This window comes from Anolis carolinensis, chromosome 3, assembly GCF_035594765.1.
Source record: "Anolis carolinensis isolate JA03-04 chromosome 3, rAnoCar3.1.pri, whole genome shotgun sequence".
Lineage (NCBI taxonomy): Eukaryota > Metazoa > Chordata > Lepidosauria > Squamata > Dactyloidae > Anolis > Anolis carolinensis.
This window is the reverse complement of record NC_085843.1, coordinates 56,020,051-56,039,126: the sequence shown is the minus strand read 5'-3', so window position 1 is coordinate 56,039,126 and position 19,076 is coordinate 56,020,051.

The following is a 19,076-nucleotide window of genomic DNA, read 5'->3' as shown; positions in this document are numbered from 1 at the left end:
CTGAATCCACTGGAATGTGTCTGATTAGTTCATTCAGTGAATTTAAAATTGTATTATAGGTGCATCTACACTGTAGAATTACTGCAGTTTGATGTCACTTTAACTGCCCTGGCTCAATGCTATGGAATCATGGGAATAGGAGTTTTGCAAGATCTTCAGCTTTCTCTGCCAGAGAATGCTGGTGCCTTGTAAAACTACATCTTCCAGGATTCCATAACATTGGGCCAGGGCAGTTAAAGAGGTGTCAAATTGTATTAATCTTACAATGTAGATGCACCCTTTTTTGGCTGGATCTAAACTGCCAAATAATGCAGTTTGAATTGCTTCATATAGTCAGTGTTGACCAGTGGTTCTCAACCTATGGGTCTCCAGATGTTTTGGCCTTCAACTCCCAGAAATGCTAACAGCTGGTAAACTGGTTGAGATTTCTGGGAGTTGTAGGCCAAAACACCCGGGGACTTACAGGTTGAGAACCACCAATGTAGACCCATATAGTGCAGTTCAATGCAGTTAAATAGCATTATATGAGTCTATACTGACCATATAAAGCAGTTAAAATTGCAATATGTGGCAGTATAGATCCAGCCATAATCTCAATGTGTACCAAAGGTTGGTAGCTGCTGTGTGTACCTTTAAAAAAATCTTTAGGAAATAACTAACATAAACATAATTGCTCCTAATAATGTGCTAATGACTAAACAAAGGCAGATGTCAAGTGCTGATGGCCTATAGGCCTGAACTAGAAAACAAAGCTAGCAGATGGCAGGACTCCAGTAATGGTGTTCAAGCAGCTTCTGGCTAATGGAAAGTATCCAGGGCAAACAAGTGAAATAACCCAGTGGCCTTAAGTTGCTCTGATGCTGGGACATTCATATTGGCAAATTTACTCAGTTGCATCCAATCCCAAAAAATGAAAGCCTCACATCCATCCTGGCCGAGAATACTAGTTGCACACCTGTTTCCTTTGTCTTTACTTTGGCATTGATTAATGAGATATTTGTAACCTCTACTTGGGACATAACATAACCTGATAACAAATTACTTCATAAAACCCTTTAGTGAAATTGTGATAAGGTATTATCCTTAAAGGAAGACAGATGGAGAATTTGCAGCAGAGACATGACACATGATGAACGCACTGCAACACACCTATCTGTAAGTGCATAGAAGGCCATCCTTCAGAAGGCATATAGCAAATCCTGAGGATAATATCTTCTCAGCAGTCAGTGTAAGATAAGGTAATAGTATTAATTAATGACCCTAAGAAAGTCTTAGCTACCATCTGGAGCTAAGACTTGCTTTACTCTGTAGGAGTAAAGACACTGACCTACTTCACAGGATAGCTGTAAGTTCTCTTGTGAAGAATGTCCATGAAGAAGTTCAAGCACTCAAAAAGTGTTTTACAAATACTGTCTTTAAGGAATGCAAACTGTCTAGAACCACAATTTAGGAGCAAGGTTAGAGAAAATGTAAGTGTTTGGGGCAGATTGTATGGGAGAAGGCAATCTTGTAGGTAACTTGGATCCAAACCATATAGGACTTTAAAGGTCAAAACTGGCACTTTGTGTTTTGCCCAGAAACCATTTGGCAGCCAGTGGTGTGACTTTAGGATAGGTGTACTATGCATGGTATGGACCTGGATGTTCCTGTAACCAATCTGACTGCTGTATTTTGAACCAACTGGAATTTCCAAATTTAATCCAAAGTAGCCCAATGTAAAGCACACTGCAGAAGTCCCACCTTGGGATCAGGAATTCATTCAAATAATTACTGAGTATCTTCCAAATGCTGAAATTAATCTCCTTATATTGATGTTATTGTTATTGTATTTATACCCTACTCCATATCAAAAGATGTTGAGGTGGCTTACAAATACTTGCTAATTTACCTCATTGTCCAAGTATGATGGCATTCCAAGTGTAGTGTCTTGGATAAGTAGGTGACTTTAGAGCTCTATTTTTGACCCACATGTTCTTCCATAGTGAGGACATTGGTTTCCAGGTGGAAGACGATCCCCGTCAGGGTTGGCTTGATGCGCCTTCCTCTTGGCATGTTTCTCCCTTTCGCCCTCCATGCACGCTGCTTAAAATTCCACATATTTAGTATATTCTAAATTATGTGGTCATACTTTTAATTGTAAGCCACTGTGAAACAATGATCGATCTGAATCAAACTTGGCACAAATACCCAATATGCCCAAATGTGAATACTGGTGGAATTTGGGGAAAACAGAACTTGACATTTGGGAGTTGTAATTGCTGTTCACCTACAATCAAGAAGCCCCATGAACCTCACCAACAATAGAATTGGGCCAAACTTTCCACACAGAAACCCCATGATCAAGAGAAAATGTTGGTCTTTGGTGAGCCCTCTGAACCCCCCTCATGACTCCCAAGGGTCCTGACCCCCAGGTTGAGAAATGCTGATCTAAACTGTAGAATTAATGCAGTTTGACTGCCAAGGCTCAGTGTTACTTCCCACACAGAACCCCCATGACCAACAGAAAATATTGTAGGGATTTCGGAGGAATTGACAGTGAATTAGGAGAGATGTAGTTCACCTGCATCTAGAGAGTACTGTGAACCCAAACAACAATGGATCTGGACCAAACTGGCACAAATTTGGGAGGATTCACCATCTGTTTCCAAAAAGGAAGAGAAGAACAGGCAGAAAGATCTTCAGCCTTCTCTGCCAAAGGGGCTCCTAAGACCCTCAGAAACATGTGTTTTCTGATGGTCTTTGGCAATCCCTTTGATACTTCCTATTGACCCCCCGCCCCAGGGCTCCCAACCCCCAGGCTGAGAAACACTGAGTTAACTGGGATTCAAGTATCACCATTCACATGGGTTCCTTTTACACTACATTATTATAGCAATATGGTTCACTTTACTGCCATCACAACAGCCATTGTAACCCTGAGAATGCTGAATAGTCCTCACTATATGCCAAAGCCCGGGACCCCATGGGATAATGCCATGGCAGTTAAAGTGAAATCGCAGTGCTATAGCAGTGTAGTATGAATTGACTCTTAGGCATGCATACAAATGATGTCTTTCCTCTTGACAGCTAGCTTAGGACATTATGTGATATCCTGGCCAGCAACAAAATATTCCAACAAGAAAATCATGCTGTTGTTCCATTTGCCGCATCCTAAAATTATATACTGTTTGCATTCTGACAAAAGTGTTTTCAATATATCCTCACTTGGCTTTCCATTTTCCCTTTTTTTTGTCTTGACATAAAGCTGTTGAAATTCACTTTAAAAAATCTGATTGTATATGGAAGTGATAAAATGAAAATCCTTTTTTGGATTCTTCCTTTTTTTCTCTTCCTTTCTGTCTTTTTATTTTTGAAAAAAGTCACTGAATATAAATAGAGTAACACTTCCCTGAACCATCCCTTCAATTTACTTAGCTCCTTGCTCTTACTGTTTCCACCCACAGCAAAATAGGCACAATAAATGAAGCAGGAGAACAGGTTAAAATAGAAGGAGACATGATTTATTCTGTAAATCAGCTGAAAGGAGATTGACAGGAAGGGTGGATGCGCGTAGGATTGAAGAGAAACGAAGAGATTATGGAGAAAGACTCTGCCATGGACTACCAAAATGATCCAGTCTAAAGAACGCAGAGAAAGAAAGAAAGAAAACAGATTAAGGACTCCTTGCAGCTAAAAATGGGGAAAGAATGGTAATGGTGCTGTAACAAGAAAAGAAGAGACAGTTTGGGCAGGAGTGAGCGTATGATTCACTCACCCTTGCTGAAGTCAATTAAAACTATGTGCAAGTTCAAATATATCTACTTAGATTGCTAGCCTCTGTTGTACTGTGTGGGTTTTAAACAGGATGTTGTTGTACACAAATTTTATTCCGACTTCTGGTTATTCATGAATGCTGTGACAGAGGTTCAATCAGAATTTTGAAAAAATACTATGTGTGACACCTCTTGCCTCCAAGATGCATAACAAACATCAGATAGATCTTTCCCTTCCCCACATTTTCCATAAAGTCTGGCAAAAATAGCATCATTACTTCAGATTCATACAGCCGTACTGTTGATTGTCAGATTGGGAGCTTACAGACCACAGCAGTGGTTCTCAACCTTCCTAACGCCATGACCCCTTGATACAGTTCCTCATGTGGTGGTGACCCCCAACCATAAAATTATTTTTTTAGCTACTTCATAACTGTAATTTTGCTACTGTTAGGAAGCATAATGTTAATATCTGATCTGCAGGATGTATTTTTATTCACTGGACCAAATCTGGTATAAATACCCGATACGCTCAAATTTGAATACTGATAGGGTTGGGGGGGGGGGGTTGATTTTGTCATTCGGGAGTAGTTGCAGAGATTTATAGCTCACCTACAATCAAAGAGCATTCTGAACTCCACCAGCAATGGAATTGAACCAAATTTGGTACACAGAACTCTCATGATTAACAGAAAATATTGGAAGGGTTTGGGGAGCATTGACCTTGAGTTTTGGAGTTGTAGTCCAACTACATGCAGAGAGCACTGTGGACTCAAACAATGATGGATCTGGACCAAACTTGGCAGAGATAGGCAATATGCCCAAATGTGAACACAAGGTGGAGTTTGGGAAAAATTGACCTTGACATTTGAGAATTGTAGTTGCTGGGATATATAGTTCACCTACAATCAAAGAGAATTCTGAACCCCACCAATGATAGAATTGGGCCAAACTTCCCGCAGAGAACACCCATGACAAGTAGAGTGATATCCAACCTTCTCTGCCAAAGGGGTTCCTTAGACCATCAGAAATATGTGTTTTCTGATGGTCTTTGCCGACCTCTCTGACACCCCATTCGCGACCCTCCTTCCCCCCCCCCCCCCCGGGGTCCCAACCCCCAGGTTGAGAAATGCTGGACTACAGAGAAAAAATTACATATGCAGCGCTAGCCAACATTACTGCACAAAAACATAGAACCAAATAGAGATCCTCATGGATTACCCTAGGTTAAGATATTTATAGTTCCCATACTATTCAGGAGCCCCCAGTGGTGCAGCGGATTCCATTGCTGAGCTGCTGAACTTCCTGACCAAAAGGGAGCGGAGTGAGCTCCCACTGTTAGCCCCAGCTTCTGCCAACCTAGCAGTTTGAAAACATGCAAATGTGAATAGATCAATAGGTACCACTCTGGCGGGAAGGTAACGGCACTCCATGCAGTCATGCCAGCCACATGACCTTGGAGGTGTCTTCGGACAACACCAGCTCTTTGGCCTAGAAATGGAGATGAGTACCAACCCCCAGAGTCAGACACGGCTAGACTTAATGTCAGGGGAAAACCTTTACCTTTACCCATACTATTCACTTAGCCTTTGGAGCCCCATGCAGTCATGCCAACCACATGACCTTGGAGGTGTCTACGGACAACGTCAGCACCAACCCCCAGAGTTGGATACAACTAAACTTAATGTCAGGGGAAAACCTTTACCTTTACCTTGCTGGTAAATATTCATACTATCAAAACCTTTGTTCATCTCCTCAACCAGGATTTCCTGGCATCCTAGGGTTCTGTGAGAGGTCTCTAGAAGTTTGCAAAAGATAGTTATTGAGGAAAAAACAAAACATTTTTGGAGCTGTAGATATAATTGCTTTTATGAAAACATTCCCTGAAACCTGAGAATTATTTCAAGAATAATTCCCAGAGTGAAAGAGGTTGAAAAAGCTTCTATAGATAGTGATTTCCAACTCCAGAGACCCTAGATATCATTGGACTACAATTCTGAGAACTTCATAGTTCACCGTGCTGGCTATAGAAGCTAAACATAACAACCAGTAGGAATTTAGGGTACCCCTTCTCTGGTGTATTAAGGTAAATATTTGCACTTCTAAAAGGCTCTTCCTCCATTGATATAATGATGTTAAGCAGTGAGATGTCAAACAGTTTGTGTGGTATTGCAAATGTCCTGGTGGAGACTGTTGTCTGCCAGACGCAGGAGCGGGCTTTTCTCCTGATTAGGTGGGTTGTGTCACTGTGTGATTTCCATCCATCCATTGTTCCTGGATCGCTAGTAACAAAGCAACAACTCTGGCGAGTAATCCATGGGCAACTGCCAACTGAACTGAAAGGTAATAACCTCTGGCAGTGTTAACACAAGAGTTCCCCTAAGCGCTTCACAGGCGCTAGCCTATCTCCTTGGTCCTTAAGCTTCCTGAACTCCTGAACTCAGCTTCTGGTTTCGTTCTTGGTCCAGCAGTTCCCTCTAGTGGCTAATCAAACAAGATGGACTTTCAAGCTGATTGGTATTTGGATCAGCAGGCTGAATTTTTTTTGTCTTGTAGGTTAACACAATATGGCTATGAAACCTGCAATGACTGCATTATACAACTGCTTTCTCACTCCACTATAACCAGATACAATGGGGGAAGAGAAGCTGGAATATGAATATACCTTAGGATATTAACAGAAAATTTCATGACTTCCTACTCCACAAAAAAGAACAGCATTTCAACATGTTTTAGCATGTGTTAACAAAACTTTTATTCAAAAATAAACAATATGCACTAACAATGGGGCAAGAGATCAAGTAAGCCTTGTAAACAAAAAGGCTTTGAACCTTCTAAACACCATCGTATGATATCCATTTTGGTGCACAAAGCTATATATATGTTTTTGTTGGGTTTTTTGTTGTTGTTTTTAAAATCTGGAGGGGGAAGCTGATGATGTAGGCTTATCTGCCTTTCCAATTTTACTCATTTTGTTGTTCACACATACTCAGGAAGGGATTTTGGAGGCAAATAGTTTTCACCTTGCCTGGTGTAGACAGAAACACAACTACAGTAGGATACGATTGAACAAAATCTTGCTTTCTCCCAGCTAAAGTCTTGTTTCTTACATATTTATTGCAGATGTACTGCTGCAAATTGACAGTAGAAGTCAAAAGTACAGCCCTCCTTTACCATCCTCCCAATGCTGATGATACTAAGGACTGGCACACTTAGGGCCCTTCCACACAATCCTATATCCCAGAATATCAAGGCAGAAAATCCCACAATATCTGCCTTGAACTGAGTTATCTGAGTCCACACTCAGATAATGTGGGATTTTGAACTTCAGCTCCCACAATTCCTAACAGCTGGGAAACTGGCTGGGATTTCTGGGAGCCTAAGTCCAAAACATCTGGAGGAGTAAAGTTTGAGAAACACTGATCTATGAGGTGCTGTTCCAGCTCTTGCATGGATTATTCTTTCAATTTGGTTTCTCTTAAACTACATACATTCCTTTTAATCCAGTTTGAACTGGGAAGACAATGCACACAAATCCTAGTCATAGAGTCAAATGCTGCTGCCCACTGCTCATTGGCATTGTTGATCAAGCATCTCCCTATCCTCACAAAAAAAGTGTGTACAGAATTGAATTGTTATCCAAATTCTATACATGTCTACTCATAAATAAATTATATGCGTTGAATGGGGCTTAATCCCAGGAAAGTAGATGTAGGACTGAGATCTTACGGTCCAGTTTTAGTGAGACTGACTTTTTAGGAGACCTGTTGCAGCTGGAAGTCCCAGTATAAATTCAACCAGGACACAGTTCGCCAAATGGTTCTAAGATCTGAAGCTCAGTCATCCTTATTCCCAGGAAAATAGTTTATAATGCTTGCTCCTTGAGATTCCCCTTCTCCTCGTCCTCCCCTTGCAAAGAATAACCATCATCCTAATAAACTCAAGGGCCAAATAATATTTAAAATCAGGCTTTTACCTAGGAAAAATACATGAATTCACAGTCCCTGAGTGATAATATATGCTCTATCTTACACAAAGAGCTTCGGATATTTCTGGAGTGCAAAGAAGAAATGGCACTGGCATTTCTCAGTGCTGTCAATGCAAATTGGAGGAACTCGACCGAATTGACACATCTCCTGCCATGTTCCTTCACCCACACATCTAGCCACACACGTATTCCATCATCTCATTCCTGCCTACAAGGCAGGCAGGATTTTTTTAAAAATAAAAAAATGTACCCTGGTTCTTCCACAAAACCATAGACTAAAATCTAAATCACCTTAAAACCCTGAAGCATGTCTAATGTCAAGCAAGTTCTAATTTGAAATTGGATTAGGAGGGAAATCATGAGCCTTGCCAGAATTGAAAAATGTGGTACGGTTACATTACTTTTTCTGCATAGATTCAGCCATTTTTTTGTTTTGTTTTTAATACCTCTTTGGAAAGTCTGAGTCATATCCAAGAAATTGCTACAAACAACCTCCCAAGAGAATAGAATGAGTGGATGCAGAAGCAGCAGCAACTGGAAAAACCTAAAAAGAGATACAAAATAAAGAACTGTAGTGTGAGAGCTCACAATTCTTCAGACCAGAATGGAATCCTCTAGACCAGCGGTTCTCAAAGTTTGCTCTGTGGAGCCCTTGGGGTTCTGTGAAGCATACTGTACTTAGTGGATCTGCACTTCCCTCCTTCTCCTCCCTCCCCTTCAAGCTTTCCCTCCTCTTTCCTGATTCCCCCCCCCCCCCGGCTCCTAACCAGCAAAAGCCTTTTCCCCTGCCTTCCTTGCCACCAAAAGCCTTTTTCCCCACTTCCTTTGCTGCCAAAAGCCTTTTTCTTTACCTCCCTTGCTGCCAAAGGTTTTTGCCTTATCTCTCTGGCTTCCAAAAACCCTTTATTCACTGTCATTACTGCCAAAAGCCTCCCCCCCCCCACCTGCCTTGCCACCAAAGGCTGTTTTTCCTCACTTTCCTTGCCGTCCAAATCTTTTTCCCTTACCTTCCTTGCTTCCAAAACCTCATTTCCCTCCCACTGCTCAGGAGATGCTTTGATTGTGTTTTTCCTGCATGGCAGAAGGGAGTTTAACTGAATGGCCCCTGAGGTTTCTGTAATTATGATTGTGATTATGATTATTACAAATGGTGGGTGGCCATCTGTTGGGGGTGCTTTGATTGTGCTTTTCCTGGATGGCAGAAGGGAGTTGGATAGGATGGCCCCTGGGGTGTTCCACTGAAATACTGTTAAGTTTATGTTGGTCAAAATTGTTCTTCATTTTAAATATTGTATAGTTCTTTCTTTCCTTTTTTTGGGGGGGGGGGGGGGAATTGCACGACAAGCAAGATATGTGCAGTGTGAGTTGGAATTTGTTCATTTTTTTTCAGTTAGTTCACACAAACACTCTCCATCCATCTGCTACTGGCCCATTCTGTCTGTCTATAAAACACAAACTCACTGACTTCAATGGGATTAATCTGAACTTGGAAGTAGAGTGGTTTCAGTTCTGGTCAGTACTTGAATGGGAGACCATCAGCTAATACCAAGTGCTATATTTCAGAGGAAGAATTGGAAACTAGTAAGTCTGTGCAATACTTCATCAAGATAACGTTTCTGGCAATTAGATGAAGTTCTGATTTATTTCTTCTAGCTAGTTTTGCTTGTGCTCAAAGTGAAAAATGAAGCAACAACACTACTGAGTGACAACTAAAGCCCCATTAAAGTATTTGAGAAATATGTTGATCAACACACAAAGAGGATAGTTGTGTGCTCACATAAAAAATGACAAGTTTGAACAGAAGAATTTCTGCTGTACATGAAGGTTCGGATATTGTGATCCCTGATTTTGATGGAGTTTCTGATCATACAGAGAACTCTCATGTATAGCACAAGAACTCTAAATAAATAGACTCTTTCCATGTGGAAGAGCAAAGGGGAAAACACTGTTTTATGTGCATCTCAAATGAGTGAACAGGGCTTCTATTCCTCAAGGGACAGTAAGGGTGAAGGTAGAGATATATGCCCTTGAGTAAGAGTCTTCTGCTCTTGGTCTTCGTGGCCTGTCCTCTTTAGGAATTAGTGAAGTGCATCTCCCCAAATGTCGCTGGACTGCATCTACTGGGAGATTTAGTCTAGTCAGCATAATTAATGGTAAAGAATGTTGAAGATGTACTTTAGCAAAGTCTGGACAGTGATATTTGCTCCACTTTATGTCTCAACATTGGGAATGTGGCTATAGTTAGTACAAAATGAAGACATTGCCCACCCCTGAAATAAAAGTTCTATTGGGTTGCTGTGAGTTTTCCAGGCTGTATGGCCATGTTCCAGAAGCATTCTTGCCTGACGTTTCACCCGCATCTATGGCAGGCATCTGCAGTGCCCAAACACGAATCAAGGAACATGAAAGGCACTGCAGACTAACTCAACCAGCGAAGTCAGCCATAGCAGAGCAGTTGATGAACCAGCCTGGACAGTGGACACAGCATATTATTTGAGAACACAGAAATGCTGAACCACTCTAACAACCACCATGTTAGACTACACAGAGAAGCCACTGAAATCCATAAGCATGTGGACAATTTCAACAGAAAGGGGGAAACCATGAAAATGAACAAACTCTGGCTACCCTGGACATTCCACAGATATATAACTCCCACTTGCCTAATTTCCAACAGAACTCACACCTTTGAAGATGCCTGCCATAGATGTGGGCAAAACATCAGGAGAGAATGCTTCTGGAACATGGCCATACAGCCTGGAAAACTTACAGTAACCCAGGGCCCTTCACACAGCCATATAACTTAGAATAACAAAGCAGAAAATCCCACAATGCTTTGAACTGGGTTATCTGAGTCCACACTGCCACATATACCAGTTCAAATCAGAAAATATGGATTTTATTCAGCTGTGTGGAAGGGGCCCCAGTGATTCCAGCCATGAAAGCCTTTGACAACACAACACAAAAGTTCTATGAAACTATTAGGCTTGAGCAAATTTTTCGTTAGTTCGTTAAATTCATTTAAAATTCGTTTCATAATTACTTTTGAATTGATATTGAACCATCTGCTCACTGCCTTACAAATATTACGAATTTGAATAATAAAAGTACCTTTTTTTTGTTTGTTTCTGATGTCTTCGGATGTAGCTGTAGCCCCTCTGAGAGGAGAAGCCATGTTGGCATGCCTCTCAACCAATCAGAGCGGAAGAGGGAGGGAGGGAGAGGCATGGCCTTCTCCTCGCCCTGCCTCGCCCTGCCTTGGAGCCGCCGTTTGGTTTTGCTTCTTCAGCCAGGCTTAAAGGGGAGTACCAAAACCAGGCTTGCCTTCCTAAACGGAATCCTTAGAGCCAGAGGATATCCCTTTAAGAGATATCTCCACTGAGGAGATCTCCCGGAAAGGATTCTGGCACCAGCTCAATTGCAACAGATTCAGTGCCATGTCATGTGAGCTGTAGTTTTACAAAATCCCTAGCCTTCCCTGCAGAAGAGAGCCAGTACCATGCCAAACTACAACTCCCAGTTTTCTGTCAAATTGTTTTGGATTTCAACTCCTACAATTCCTAACTCCAGACATGGGCAAAGTTTGCCCTTGCCTGAAGCATTCTATTCTTCTTCTCCAGACATGCCAACAGTATTAAGTGATAAAATCTTGGGCATTTTTTCCTTTAATGCTAAAAGTTCATAGGTTGTTCAGCAACAGCCTACTGGCTGGGTTGCTATGAGTTTTCCGGGCTCTATGGCCATGTGCCAGAAGCATTCTCTCCTGACGTTTCACCCACATCTGTGGCAGACATACTCAGAGGTTTTGACGTCTGTGCGAAGCTAGGCAAGTGGGGTTTATATATCTGTGGAAGGTCCAGGGTGGGAGAAAGAACTCTTGTCTGTGGGAGGCAAGTGTGAATGTTGCAATTGGTCACCTTGATTAGCATTGAATAGCCTTGCAGCTTCAAAGCCTGGCTGCTTCCTACCTGGGGGAATCCTTTGTTGGGAGGTATTAGCTGGCCCTGATTGTTTCCTGTCTGGAATTCCCATTTTCTGGGTGTTGTTCTTTTACTGTCCTGATTTTAGCTTTTCTGTAGCTAAAAATGCATATAAAATTGATTCTATAGGGAGGATAAATGATTGGATTTCAACTCCTACAGCTTAGCTTTCTCTGCCAATAATGGTACCATACCAAACTAAAGCTCCCAAGATTCTGTAGCAGTGAGCCATCTTGGATATTGTAAGGGATTTATTATTATTATTATTATTATTATTATTATTATTATTATTATTATTAGACCTTGCTCCCAGGAAGGTGCCTTCGCTGTGGCTCCCAACTTATCTATCTACCTTTCCACATATTCTCCACATTGTGTGTATGTGTATGTATATTATATATACATGAGCCCCGATGGCGAAGTGTGTTAAAGCACTGAGCTGCTGAACTTGCAGACCGAAAGGTCCCAGGTTCAAATCCCGGGAGCAGAGTGAGTGCTCGCTGTTAGCTCCAGCTTCTGCCAACCTAGTAGCTTGAAAACATGCCAATGTGAGTAGATCAATAGGTACCGCTCTGGCGGGAAGGTAATGGCACTCCATGTAGTCATGCCGGCCACATGACCTTGGAGGTGTCTATGGACAACACTGGCTCTTGGGCTTAGAAATGGAGATGAGCACCAACCCCCAGAGTCAGACATGACTGAACTTAACGTCAAGGGATACCTTTACCTTTACCTTTACACACATATGCAGGGACTATATATATATATATAAAAAAGAGTGATGGCATCACGGCGACCGACAAAACAACAAAACTATAGGCCCCCCAACCTCTAAATTTGACAACACAACCCATCATCCACGCCTCTAGGTTGATACAACAAAAAGAAAAGAAAAATAAAGTCCTAATTAGAGGGAGAGGAATAATTGCTTTTATCCAATTGCTGCCAGTTAGAAGGCTAAGCTCCTCCAACTTAGTCTCCTAGCAACCCGATAAAAAATAATAAAAAACACTAAAAATAATTAAAAACACTAAAAGATTAATACAATAAAATACTATAATAACAGAAAATAACTAAAAATAATACAAGAAAATAATAAAATATAATAAATAAAAAGATAACTTACAATAAAATTAATTAAAAAAATACAAATAATGTCAAATAAAAATTACACAACAATTTTTAACCAATACCACCACCACTTTGCCACAGCAACACTTGGCTGGGCACAGCTAGTCTATATATATAAAGAAGTAATGGTGTCCGTTCCTCCCACTAAACAACAAAATTACAAACCCCAGAACCTAGAAATTTGGCAACACAACCCACCATCCTTGCCCCTAGGTTCCGACAACAAAAAGAAAAGAAAAATAAAGTCCTAATTAGAGGGAGAGAAATAATTGTTTTTATCCATTTGCTGCCAGTTAGAAGGCTAAGCTCTGCCCACTCGATCTAGCAGCCCAGTGTTAATAAAAGAATATAAAATAAAATAAATACAAATAATACAATAAAAATAATAAAAAAACACTAAAAAATTAATACAATAAAATACTATAACAAAATAACTAAAAATAATACAACAAAATAATAAAATATAATAAATGAAAAAAATAAGTTACAATAAAATTAATTAAAAATACAAATACAGTAGAGTCTCACTTATCCAACCTAAACGGGCCGGCAGAATGTTGGATAAGCGAATATGTTGTATACAGTATATATCACACACACACCAATTTAACAAAGTTTCTGAAGTAGAACAATGACTTTCACAGTAAAGACAACCCAATTTAACAGGAAATAAGACTTTCAAACCAGGAACAGATTTCTGCAATTATTAAAAAATGGTTTATTATAAAAGCTATGAAAATTCGCCAAAAATCAGAGGATAAGGGAAACATTCCAAATTTTGGTGAGCTATCAGTGTTAAATGTGTTCTACCACTGTACCAAGTTTGAAGAAGATCACTCAAAAAATGAGGGCGGGAGAGTCCTGTAAAATCTCCCCTTGTGCTGTTTTTTTTTGCCACTGCGCATGCGCGTCTGCCATTGACGAATTACTTTTGAAACTAACGAATTTTCGTTAATTTCGAATTTTGGGGGGGGCAAAATTCGGAAATGACATCAGAAACGAAACGCTGGCGCCCCCTACTTTTGAAACGAGTTTAAAATCAATTTTTTCATGGATCGCTCAAGCCTAGAAACTATCCCATAGACTTCAAATTCACAGCTTTAGAGAGAGTGATACAATGAAAATTGGTAATACCTAAAACACTTACATTTGCACCCCATTGGTAACTGTGGCTATCCCTTTCCTTTGAATGCCTAACCTGTAGTTTAAATGCTCAGTTTAAGTTCTAGAATGCTAGAAATCTGAGAGCTGATGGGAAATTTCACTGGAGATAGAATTATTTGGGGAGGCAATGATTCCCCTTCATAATTACAGCCGTAAGGTAAAGGTAACGGTAAAGGTTTCCCCTGACGTTAAGTCCAGTCGTGACCGACTCTGGGGGTTGGTGCTCATCTCCATTTCTAAGCCGAAGAGCCGGCGTTGTCCGTAGACACCTCCAAGGTCATGACTACATGGAGCGCCGTTACCTTCCCGCCTGAGCGGTACCTATTGATCTACTCACATTGACATGTTTTTGAACTGCTAGGTTGGCAGAAGCTGGAGCAACAGCGGCTGCTCACTCCGCTCCCCGGATTTGAACCTGGGACCTTTCGGTCTGCAAGTTCAGCAGCTCCGTGCTTTAACACACTTCACTACCGGGGCTCCTAAATACAGCCGTACAAGACTGCAATTTTCAGAGATGATCTCTCTTCCTTTGTCCTCAGACATCTTTCATGTCTCCCATTAATACCAAGTTAGCTTGGTGATAGGATCTTAAATTATACCAGCTCCTAAAATAAAGTTCTCTTTTCTACCCATCTTCAGCAGTCTTTGCTGCTTAGTGTCTCTCTCTCTCTCTCTCTCTCTCACACACACACACACACACACACACACACAAATAGCATCTTGGTAGCAGTTTGGACTTCCCTCTTGTAACAGCTTTGACAGCGACATTAAGCTCTAAGCTCCACGGACCAATGTCTTGACTTAGTAAAGGACAGTTCTCTGTGTGTGCTTGACTCACATAAGAGCAACAAGTGTGTGATTTAAGAGAAAAAAAAGGAAGTCTTTTGTATCTCTTAACTAAACAATGGTTTCTTTACAGAGCTAAGGGGGTGATTGCTGCAATTGATTCACTTTAACCTTTGCAGTCTATTTTAATGGCTCTGATTCATTGTTCCAGGGCTATTTTTAAAACTCTGCACATATGTTACATCCTGAAAGGGGGTAATCTTTTATACTGAAAGCAAAATGAGAGGCCAAGGGCTCAATAAAGCCAATGTAGCACAGCTGTATTTAATAGCATATGTTTCACCACAGGGATGTCTAAAAGAGAGAAACAATGTTTGTCTTTAGTCATAAACACTGATAAGAACAAACCAGTTTTAAAAAACAACTTTCATCCTACTTGAATATTAGACTGATTAATTTGTTAATATGCTTTTCATTGTTGTCGGTTTTGTTAAGACATCCTGGGGGCCTTCCACACAGCCTCATAACACAGAATATCAAGGCAGATAATCCACAATATATGTTTTGAATTGGGTTATCTGAGGCCCATGGAGCCCCAGTGGCGTAGCAGGTTAAACCACTGAGCTGCTGAACTTGCTGACCAAAAGGTCGGTGGTTCGAATCCGGGGAGCAGAGTTAGGTCCCGATGTTAGCCCCAGCTTCTGCCAACCTACAGTTTGAAAACATGCAAATGTGAGTAGATCAATAGGTACCGCTCTGTTAGGAAAGTAACAGCACTCCATCCAGTCACATGACCTTGGAGATGTCTATGGACAACACTGGCTCTTTGGCTTAGAAATGGAGATGAGCACCAACCCCCAGAGTCGGACACAACTAGACTTAATGTCAGGAGAAAACCTTTACCTATATCTGAGGCCCCTTCAACACAGCTGAATAAAATCCCACATTATTTGTTTTGAACTGGAATATATAGCAGTGTGGACTCAGATAACCCGGTTTAAAGCATATATTGTGAGATTTTCTTGCCTAAGAAAACACATTGAAATTCATGGGGTTGCCATAAGCGAACAGGTAACCTGAAAGCAAACACAAAAACACACATAAATAATATTTAAATGAGTTTTCACTGTTTTCTGGAAGGTTTGGGGCTCTTTGACTGTGTGTTCTTGCATAGAAGGCAGTTGGACTAAATGGCCCTTGTGCTCTCTTCCAATGCAATGAATTCATGAACACATCTGGAGGCACCTTGCATCAGTATGATAATGTAGCACATTGGCATACATGCATAGCACATAATTTTGTCAGTGAACTTACCAACTCTCCTTTGTAAACACATTCCACATCACCATTGCCACACAGAATAGTCCAAGTATTTTGTTGTCTGCACCTTAGTCCAGATTCCATGGCCACATATCAGCTCTCACTGTGATTCATCAAAACTTCCTGGCACCTTGTATTTGAGTGAACCTTGTTACAGTTATCATCCATGTGCATTCAGGGACATTGCTTTAGAGTCAGTGATAACTTTGGCTCAACTGGGGCAGGATACATGCAGAAATAATTGACTGTACATGTTGCAAGGTGCCGTGTGGCCTGGTTTACCAATGAGTTTTATATTATTTGTTTCTAGGATGGCATCTTCTTTGCTGAGTTGATGAAATTAATATCTTCAGGGTCTTTTCTGATTATACAGTTGTGACTTGTTATGGTCTTCTTAGTGGATGATCAGTTAATCTGAAGCAATACTGTTAGAAACTAACATCCCACCAGAGTTTTTTTGCCATCTGGCAATTCCACTAGAGTCCAGAAGCTTATACTTATTTAGGCATATTGGTTACTTAGGATATTACTAAAATGATTAAGCTGAATTTATATGTGTTTCTTGCTTAAATATCTCTTGATCTCAACAGGTAGGCCTCACATTATTTTTTTCAGTGTAGTTGCTATAAAAGGTAAGGGTTTTCCCCTGACATTAAGCCTAGTCATGTCCAACTCTAGGGGTTGGTGCTCATCTCCATTTCTAAGCCAAAGAGCCAGCATTGTCCATAGATGCCTCCAAGGTCATGTGGCCAGCATGACTGCATAGAGTGCTCTTACCTTTCTGTCGGAGTGGTACCTATTGATCTACTCACATTTGCATGTTTTCAAACTGCTAGGTTGGCAGAAGCTGGGGTTAACAGCGGGAGCTCACTCTGCTCCCCGGATTCGAACCATAGTTCTTTCGGTCAGCAAGTTCAGCACCTCAGCAGTTTAACCCACTGTGTCACAGGGGCTACATGGTTGATATAAATAAGATGAATGTCTTACTGCTTGAAAAATCTCACTGTAGATCTTTCAGATTTGTTGCATAGTCCTGCTAAACTAAACCCACCAGATAATCCTAATTTGGAGATAGCAAGACGGTTCTTTTTATTGTTGAAATAATCAGATGATAGAACTTATAATAATAATAATAATATGTTGTCGAAGGCTTTCATGGCCAGGATCACAGGGTTGTTGTGTGTCTTTCGGGCTGTGTGGCCATGTTCCAGAAGCATTCTCTCCTGACGTTTCGCCCACATCTATGGCAGGCATCCTCAGAGGTTGTGAGGTATGGAGAAAACTAAGCAAAGAGGTTAATATAATATATATATATAACCTCTTTGCTTAGTTTTCTCCATACCTCACAACCTCTGAGGATGCCTGCCATAGATGTGGGCGAAACGTCAGGAGAGAATGCTTCTGGAACATGGCCACACAGCCCGAAAGACACACAACAACCCAATAATAATAATAATAATAATAATAATAATAATAATAATAATTTTATTCTTGTATCCCGCCCCATCTCCCCGTAGGGACTCGGGGCGGCTCACATGGGGCCTTGCCCATCAATTGATTGGCTCAGACCAAGAATTGTTTCCATTTTCAATATTTGGAGTCCACATATCTGTTAGCCATGGGTTTACTGTGACAGGACTTAAAATTAATTTCAGGGGTCTACATATGAACCATCAGCAATGACTGCCTCACCTAGTCTTACTGTTAGAAAGATATTCAAAGAAACTGAACCCAACAGTATAACCTAGAAAATTTGTTGGAAAACCTTAAATCTGAAATCAGGGTTGAGCAGAATGAAGAGTTAAATGGTCTTGTGTAAATCAACCAGTGAAAAACTGTGCTGGCTTCAGCATTGAAACCCTATTCAAACCTAAAACTACATTATAATGTATTGGATGCCACTGTGGTTTTTATAAAGAAATTATCTGCCTCAACCAAATAGAGTATAAAGTGTAAGAAAGAAGAAAAAGTATAAGGTATGTGATATGAGCATGCTCATATGAGTGGCTAGAAACACTTGTACAGGGTAAAAATTACAAAGTATAGTAAAAGCATTAAAGACAGGAGCATATATACTCACATAAACTCTCCTACAAAGGTGCTCTGCTACTGGTTTGATTCCTTAGGTGTTTCTAGCCACTCGTATGTATTCCCTGTAGGTCCACTCCCTTGTTGATACTGATACATTGAATTTATTTACTCGAAGAACGTATTACCTTGCAAAATTGACTATTCTAGGTTTTCCATACCTTCATAAACTACCACCTGAGGAAGACTACACAGTCGAAACCGGTCGTGGATGGTGACAAACCTTGGATTTGTTTAAAACATTGGATCAAAAAAGGATTTACTAACTTGGACATATAAGTTTGGATTTACAATTAGTGATTTACACAGTCCTCCATGTGAAACATGAACTCTGGTTGTCATTGGACTCACAAACCCTTAATATAAGAGTTCTGCTTTCTATGAATGTAGGTGTGTTGGTAACACATTGATTATATTTTGGTTTAGAGACATGTATTTTAAAGCATTTTTGAATCTCTGTAACCCTTGTCTGTACATTGAATGTTCTATGACTATAGCATATATAGGAAATACTGTCTTATAGTTTATATTATTAGATTATATTTCTGGTTATAGTGGCATCTTGCCTTTGCATTTTGGGGAATCCCTTCTCTGTATTAAACATTAACCAATATCAGAAGATCTTGGAGAGAATAAATTTCTCATCCTCATGATAGATCCTGTCCCAGTGACCATTACCTTATCTGATGCACTTTACCTTTTTCCTTCAGTTGGAAATAGCCGCAGTGTCCACCCCATCCCATGTCTCTCTTATTTTTTGCAGCACTTTAGTCATCTACCTCATCCCCTGCGTTTACAACACTCATTCTGCACACTTTGGCCCAACTCGCTTTTATGACTTTTACTCTGGTGTCTAAATTATGTTTT